General features: G+C 38.0%; 1 long non-coding RNA gene across 1 annotated transcript; it reads right to left on the reverse strand.

Annotated features, from left to right (window-relative positions):
* Positions 1 to 1984: 1984 nt before the first annotated feature.
* On the reverse strand, positions 1985 to 7875 carry LOC122239626. Its single transcript, XR_006218895.1, has 3 exons — positions 7754 to 7875; positions 7101 to 7173; positions 1985 to 2466 (listed from the first exon to the last, which is right to left on the reverse strand). It is a non-coding gene; the product is annotated as an uncharacterized LOC122239626 (long non-coding RNA).
* Between the last annotated feature and the right edge of the window lie 1028 nt (positions 7876 to 8903).

Consider the following 8903-nt stretch of genomic DNA (forward strand, 5'->3'; position numbering starts at 1 on the left):
AAAAATCCCCTGATCTGTCCTAGGGCACTGTGTGAATCTAAGCAAATGAGAATGCCCACTATCAGAACTGTTCTTAACCCTCTGCTTTGTTTGATCTGTACCTCAAATCCAGTTAGCATTATTTCCCTTAAACCCAAGGAGAGAGTGGAAGTAGTCTGAACTATAATGCCTCATCTGCATTTCTATTATAATTATTTCTTCTCCAGAAGACATAAATTCTTGAAAATTGTTCTTCAATTCCTTGAAACAACTTGTTCAAGCAGCTCCAGTGTCCAAATACTTAATGTTCATTTTCTTATGTGAATATCAGAGATAAAGATGGAGTTTTGGCAAAATATTCCAAATGGACTTAGAAGTCATTATTCTGGGTATTTTGTGAAGAATGAGACATGCTTAGTAAAGTAAGTTTAAACTCAGCATTTGTTGAATGAATGAAAACAATAAACAAATTATTATAGTTAACATGGATGAATACAGAACAAGTCATATTTTCACACTTATGTCTGATGGTGATGTTTTGTGGTCTTTCATCTTGAGATGACTCCTCATATTAGCTTTTGGAGTCATCTACAGTTAGATGAACCAGGAAGTGTTATACTGCCATTTTTTTTTATTTTATTAGAAGACTTTCCTTTTGTGAATTATTAAGAACTTTCTTGAGATGAGTCGGTTTCTTGATAAAATATTTTGTAGTTCTCTTTGGGGGATTTTCTGTATAGTGCATTTTCAATGAACAATTTATATTAATCAGTATTAGGTGAATAAAAATATTAATCTTTGCAGTGTGTTGACATAAGTGAACTGTGGTAAAATCTACAGGGATGAATGGAATAATTTATTCCTATATAATTAGTTTATTAAGAGGTTGCCATAGTGACTTCAAAGAATTCTCTTAAGAGAATAGTAAAATTTTGAAGTTTTGTACAACTAACTCTTTTGGACATCCTCTTTTTTTTTTTTAATTTTTTTGATGTTTACTTGTTTTTGAGAGAGACAGAGTGTGAACAGGGGATGGACAGAGAGAGAGGGAGACACAGAATCCAAAGCAAGCTCCAGGCTCAGAGCTGTCAGTACAGAGCCCAATGCAGGGCTTGAAGTCATGAACCATGAGATCATGACCTGAGCTGAAGTTGGACGTTCAACTGACTGAGCCACCCAGGCTCCCTGAGACATTCTCTAATTCAACAAAGGAGTTCAATGTATATAATTTACGCAAATAGATATTAGGTGAAGAAGGGAGATTTTATAATTCTGAGCAATTTTACCCTTAGTGTCATATTTAAATTTGAAATTCAATACAGAAATTGTAGCATGGTTCAAAATTTGTGCATTACCGTCTTCCAGCTAAGTACAAAGGGTTGTAACAATTTTTTTTTAAATGGGTGAAAAAAGGGATACCTCTTTTTTCATGCAGTCAACAATTCCAGCCTTCTGGAAAAGTCAATTGATTTAAAATCTAAATTTAGTTATCCATTAAGTATGTAAAATTCATAAGTGAGTTCTGTCAGCAAATGTGTGCTGTCTTTAGTGCTGAGTTTACAACCTGCATCTGCCTCTGGATGCCATGAAAGGAGCAGCATAAACCCCCAACTTTATCAAGCCTTTAAAATTGGGCAGTATACACAAGTGTATATATGTAGTTTGCAGATAATGGTGATCATCCTGAGCTCTGTGAGAGCCTTCTAATGCCTTTCCTTCTCAGGGCTCTGTGTTCTGTAGGGAATCTAATAGAAAAAGCAGCACAAAAGGGGTGAAGGAGTGGTGGGAGAAGAAAAATAGTTACGGGCTTGGTACCTTTTCTGGCAAGCACAGGGACAGAAAGGAAACTAAGTTTGCTTTTCATAAATATCCCTACTGTCTCTCCAACAAAATTAAACTGCTACCCATCGAGTTTTCCTACCAAAGAAGTAACAAAGCAGGTAGGTCAATGAAAAGAGCATAAATTTGGCAGCAGCCAAAAAATACTTGAACTCTGGCTTAGCCATTAACCACTAGTGTGATCTTTAATTCGATCTTTAGCCATTTGAGACTCAGTTTCCTTTTATGTAAGATGAGGATGGACTCATTTCTTCTACCCCCGAATTTGTTCGAATAGGCCCTATCTGGGACATTGGCATTGTCATTCATCTGGTAGGCCAAGAGTTTTCTACCCTTCTTCTTTACATCCAGTTGGCCACCATGAACTCTTGGTTCACACTGCTGATGGGACACCAAGCTTCATTCTGCTTCCAGTCACTCAGTGCTTGGACTCCTGCAGTAGTTTCCTCATCCTCATGCTGCCTCCTCAAGAAGCCCTCGATCTCCCCTGAAAGTTTTTCACTTTCTTCTGCAACTCACATGAACATCTTTTATGGTACAGTCTGTTCTCCTCATCAAGGTCTGTGTCACCTTTGCAACCTGGGTCTTAGCTGAGTGATTGGAACATAGGAGTCCAGACTCATTTTGCATGGTTCTTGTGAAAGTGATCTATGGGAAAAGAGAAATTAAGTGGTATTTATTAATATGATTACTATTTTATTCTCTGAAAAGATTTCTAAGTCTTCAGCATGTTTGCATGTTGGGTTCATGATAATTATTAAAGGTGGTCTACTAATCCAGATATCAATACCGCTGATTAGTAAATCAACCTTCTAAGCTGGGTTCCTCAAATTTGTTCATTGTTTTCTGCATCATATCAGAAACCAAATAATTTGCAAGCAGTCATCCATCCTTTGTGAGTAAACACAGGGTAAATTCTGTGCCAGATGTGTTCTAACTTTGGTTGGAGTTTTCCAGCTTTTCTATTTTTTCTTTATGCTTCCCATGACAGAGAAAATTCTTACTAGACACACTGTACATATGGGGCTGCTTTAGAAGTGGTCTTAGTTATGTTTTACATGGAGAATAAGGCTGACGAAATTTTATTCAGGAAACCCAACACGTCACTGAAACTAAGGACAATTCTAAGTCAAGGAAGAATGGGTTTGAAGTAGTTACATGGTAAACTCCTGACATCATGGTATAGTGGTGGTGATGAGAACAATCTTAGATAACAGGTGACAACAGGCCGTTTATGGAACATACACTGGGATAGAAGGAACCTTGAATTAGCAGTGACTAGAATAGCAGATGTGTGTCAGTGCAAGCTCTGAAATTACATTAAATCCTTTGAGTAACTGTAGACATGGGGAAGGGGAGTTGATTTAAATTTATGTAAAAATCTTCATGGAAGGAATAAGCCTTTCCAGTTCCGATCAGAATTGGGAGGCAGAAGTGAGAGGGAAGCAGAAAAGTAAAACTAAGATGAGAGGGGAAGAAAAGATTTGGATGGGGTCTGGGTGGAGACAATTTTGATTCATGGCTGATGAGGGGTTTTACCAGTTACTTGGTGAGAAGGACTCCAATTAAATTTCACAATGACCCACATAGTGTGTGTGTGTGTGTGTGTGTGTGTGTGTGTGTGTGTGTGTGTGTCAGAATAAACAAATTCATGGCTTAGAAAAGTGCATGTGGTACATTTTACAAGGTAGAATCCATAATTGGCAGGAATTTTTTTTTCTGTTACTAAGCTTAGAATATGAGTACTCATTCCAGGATCATTAACTTAAGTTTAATGGATCAAGTGATATGTGCAGCCAGTATTCAGATGCTCAGGGAAGGACTGAGAGAGCATAATCCCTTACAGTCTTCTTCTGCCTGCATAAGATCTAACCCTTTTTTGAAGGGCTAATCATATGATCATATGTCAGATGATTGGGATGTACATCTGTCAGGTGTAGGATGTTGGATACATCCTACCCCTTTGTTATGTACTTTGTACATGTAAAATGAGAAGGGTATGATGCAGATGTGAATTTACAGATTTAAATCTAAAATGTGGAATTCTAATTACAGCTCTTTCTCTTCTCTGAATATTATGAAGCATTTAGAAGAAATCTGAACAGTTCAGAAAGAGTGTCTCGGTACTCTGAACAGAAACACCTTTGAAAAAGTTGTTAGTGGATATTGGAAATGTTTGTAACACTGACTTGGTTTGCTACCTGGATGTAGAATGCCATGTTCCTTTGATGAGGGTGGATCTTGCAGACTTGCTCTCTGTTATCACTCTGACCCTAAAGGCTCTTGGATACCAAGACAAAGATGAAGGCAGAGTAGGAGATTGGGATGAAATAAGTGACTCCAGGATGCTCTCTGCAAGAGATTCCTTTGAAAACAGATTTCCTTGCTTGATCTTGTTTTCCTGTAATTTGTCTTTCTCATGAAAGAAGACAACAACAAAGTAATTTCTTCAACCTGAAGTCCTGGTTGCCAGTTCATCACTACCTTCCTGGAATGATCTCTGGCCTTCAGTGATATTGAGAATGACAAGGAATGATGTTAAGCAAAAGACCAGTTTTTAAAGTATTATTAGAACCCATAATTTTTAAATATACAGTATTATAATTATATACATAGTTTGTATATACAATGCACATAATAATGCTTTGATCAACATCTTTATCTATAAAGCTTATCCTTAAGATAGTTTTTTAGGACAGTCTGACAATTAGGATTATTGGATCAAAGGATATGAAAATGTTTTTGAATCATTCTAAGTGCTTTGCAAAAATAGAATCCATTTTGCCAGCATTTGGATCAGCAGTGGATAAGGTTGCCTAGTTAGCCATACTTTTTAAAATATTAGACATTATTAATTTTTAAGAAATTATTTGTATATTCATTGAAGAGTCAGAATGTATTAATTGTGATTATGGATGCTTCATTCCTTTTTTGACTTTGGTCTTTATTTTTAAAAGTGTTTACAGTGATGAACTGAGGAATTTTTCCATGGTATTAAGTCAGTGAGAGTTCTTGAACTGAGGTCCACCCATATAAATTAGAGTTCTTTCTATTTACCTATGCTGGATGAGTCTTGTCATTAGTGTTTGGTTATAGGTGTGCCTGGTATGTTAGGAATTCATTTGAAATAGTGGAAGAGGCAGGGTGCAGAGAGGTGGGGAGGAGCTTAGATTCTGCATCCAGATTGCCATTTATAACTGTGACTGTGGACATGTTAATCTCTGTGCCTCAGTAGTCTCATTAATAAACTAAGGATGATACTAGTATTTTCCTTACTGGGTTCTGTTGAGATCTAATATATGTAAAGTGCTAAGAAGTCCTCTTGACACACAAAAAAAACTAAAGAAGTGATGTTATTATTAAGAAAGATCTTCTCTGGAAAGCTGCATTCAGGAGAAATCAGAGGAAGCAACCATATTTTCCCATTCCAACTCATGTTCAATTTCTACCTTGAAGACCACTTGAGCAAAGGTGGTTCCTACCTGCAATAGCTATAAAGTTGCCCAAAGCTAAGTGATCTTCCTTCTGACTTCTTTTCCAGTGGTGGGGAAAGATTCTCCTGCTTAAAGTGGGGGGTTGGAAGGGCAGTGAAGCAAACAAGTGCAGGAGATACCATTGATATATTTTAAATTCCCTTTGCTTTGGAAGAGTCACCTGTAAATTGGGTGACGTGTGTGTGTAGTGTGTATGTATATGTATGTGTGTGTGTGTGTGTGTATATATATATATATATATATGTATATATACGTATATATATATATATATATATATATGTATATATATGTATATATATGGTGTGTGTGATAACCTGACCCATACTTACATTCCTGATAGCAAATTAATTGAGAATAAATTCTCTGTGGTCTATATATTTGGAGCATAAAAAGTGTTGGCTTCCCACTGAGGAAGAAGTTACTGTTAATAAGTGACCAAAATCATCATGGTGCTGCCATGCACCTAGATGTACTCCAGCTTGCACACATGCTGTGTGTGTGTGTGTGTGTGTGTGTGTGTGTGTGGCCATAGGAAGGATGAAGAGTACTTTTTTTCCTCTAGAGATAAGTGTTGCTAAAATGAGATTTTCTTGGCAGGCATGAGCCTTAGCTAAATAAAGAGGTGAGGTGTTCATTTTCAGTGCCTCTAGCTCTTTTAGGATGCATCCCCCTCCCCACCATACCTCACCATCTCTGAACCTTTGGAGTTGCCTCCTTGTCTGTTCAAGGCCTCCTACGTAGCTTCTTAATAAGGTCTGCCCTCCCAGACCTAGCCTTATGTTGTGCATTTCTTCTGTTTTCTTCATTTTTAGCATTTCCTCATTCTGTATCCTACTCTTTCATAACCCTCCATGACAACTATGAAATTTAGCAAATAAAAATTCAGGATGCCCAGTTAAACTTGAATTTCAGATCAACAAGAATATCTTTTTAGTTTAAGTGTGTCCCGTGTAATATTTGGGACATACTTATCACAGATGTTAAGTTTTTTTTAATGTTTATTTTTGAGATACAGAGTGAGCAGGGAGGGGCAGAGAGAAGGAGACACAGAATCCAAAACAAAGCGGGCTCCAGGCTCTGAACTGTCAGCACAGAGCCCAATATGGGGCTCAAATCCACAAACTATGAGATCCTGACCTGAGCCAAAGTCAGATGCTTAACTGACTGAGCCACCCAGGCACCCCAAATGTTAATAATTTTTTATGTGAAATTTGAATTTAGCTGGGTGTTATTGGAAACTAAAGTAAAAGGGATCCTTGTTACATAGTGAAAGACAGTTAGCTAAGCTGTGTCCCATTGTTATGGAAAGTGGAATTATAAGTGATGGTTATTTCACTGAGGAAATCTCTAAGTCTTGAACGTTTATCCAGGTTCTTCTTGCTGCTTATAGTAAAATGTAAGAGGAAAGAGATTAAGGGAAGAACTCTAAGCAAAATAGAACAATGACCTGATGATTTAGGAAATTCTTAGTCTATCCATATTGCAAAGATGTAGTTAGGGAAAAAAAAAAAGATGTAGTTAGGAGTTGACTGTCAGGAAAGCATCCTATTGAGAGAAAGCCAAGGGTGTGTCTCAGCAACCTTTCACTAATTCCTTGGAAGGATCAGAAGTTCCAAATATTCAACCTTGAAGAAGTCTCTTTGAAGAGATTATGCATTTGACTCATTTGATGGATCCTTGCAGTCATCTCTGGAGAAGTCAAAATAGAGATGAAGTGATCTGGGAGGATCTGTGGAGCAGCCTTTGGTTTAACAGAATGAATTCCTGATACATACATGGTATACTCACAGTGTTCTTGAGGATGTCATATCATCAGAAATACTGCCTGCTTGTCCAGAAGGGAGAGCCTCAAGTTCAGAGGCTGGAAGTGAAGGCCCAGAGGGTAAAGATGAGAACCACAGAGGATTATTCCCAACTCTTAAAACCTAATGATTTTTTCCCAGTTGGATCTCAGTATTGCTTAGAACCAATGATTCTTTTTTTCAATCCATCCCTCACTCTTGCTTTTGAAAGGGAATGACTATAACTGTTGTCTTACTCTGTCCTATGATTGTGTTTTAGAATCACATAACTTGTTTTTTATTTTCACAGGTCCACAGATAGATATTTTGCCTTAAATGGATCATACTGGGACTTATGACCCATACAAAATTTAAAGTGAGATTTAGGGCTTTTGGGTGGATGATAGACTTTGAAATTGCATTGGTGCTGTAATAACTTGAGACTTCTGGAGATACTGGGATGAGTGAATGTATTTTGCATAAGAGATGGATATAAACCTTTGGAGGCCAGAGGGTGAACTGTGGTAGGCTGAACAGTGGCCTCCATAGTTGTTCAAGCCTCATTCCCCAGAATAGGTCAGTATGTTACCTTATATGGCAGAAGGGACTTTGCAGATATGAATACATTAAGAATCTAGAAATGGAATTATCTTAAATTACCTTGGTTGATCAGATAATTACCAGGGTCCTTCTTAGGGAGAAGATAAAAGGATAGAAGCAGAGTTCAAAGAACAGAGAAGATGCTATGCTACTGGCTTTAAAGATAGGGGAAGAAGCCAAGAGCCAAGGAATGTAGGAGTCTTCTGGTAGCTAAAAACAAAACAGAACGTCAAGGAAACCGGTCCTTTCCTGGAGTTTCCAGAGTAAATACAGCCCTGAAGTTCCATTTTAGATTTCTAACCTCCAGAATTGTATGATACTGTTATTTATGTTGGTTTAAGTCACTAACTTTGTGTAAGTTTTTACAGCAGCAACAGGAAACTGATACACCTGGTGTCCTGTATCTTACCTGGCCACCCTAGTTCTGGCTTGCACTAATTTTATTGGAGCTCTGTGATAGGTTGGAAGCCTTATGTACAGGAGCACATTTAATTCTTTCAACAACCTTGGGAAATAGTATCCACTTTACAGATAAGGAAAATGAAGAGCTGGTAGTAGCAGCACTTAATTTCAACCCAGATCTGAGGAACTGGAAAGTCCAGTTCGTTCATTTCTTTCTGTTCTGTTTCTTCTTTCTTTTCCTTCTCCTCCTTGTTATTTTTTAAAATTTTTATTTATTTATTTTTTAGAGAGAAAGAGAGCGTGAGCGAGCAGGGGAGGGGCAGAGAGAGATGTCAGTGCAGAGCCCGATGTGGGGCTTGAACTCATGAACTGTGAGATCATGACCTGAGCTGAAATCAAGAGTTGGACACTTAACTGACTGAGCCACCTAGGTGCCCCTCCCTGTTATTTTTTTTTTTTAAATGTTAGAGAGACAGAGGATAAGTTGGGGAGGGTCAGAGAGAGAGAGAGAGAGAGAGTGCGCACGCGCGAGAGAGAGAGCGCGTGACAGACCCAAGCAGAGTCCATGCTCAGCATTGAGCTCCATGAGGAGCTTGATTGTGAGATCATGACCTGAGCCAAAATCAAGAGTCAAAGACTTAACCAACTGAGTCACCTAGGCTCCCCCTCTCTATTATTATTAGCACTGCCACAGTATTGTCTGCAAAGTATATATTTCTAGGGCAAAGTAGGTTCCTGATCCAATGAGTTGGGTATCTCCTCTCCATATATACAGGAACACTACTGCTTATAGAATACTGTATTGATT

This window comes from Panthera tigris, chromosome B3 (assembly GCF_018350195.1).
Source record: "Panthera tigris isolate Pti1 chromosome B3, P.tigris_Pti1_mat1.1, whole genome shotgun sequence".
Lineage (NCBI taxonomy): Eukaryota > Metazoa > Chordata > Mammalia > Carnivora > Felidae > Panthera > Panthera tigris.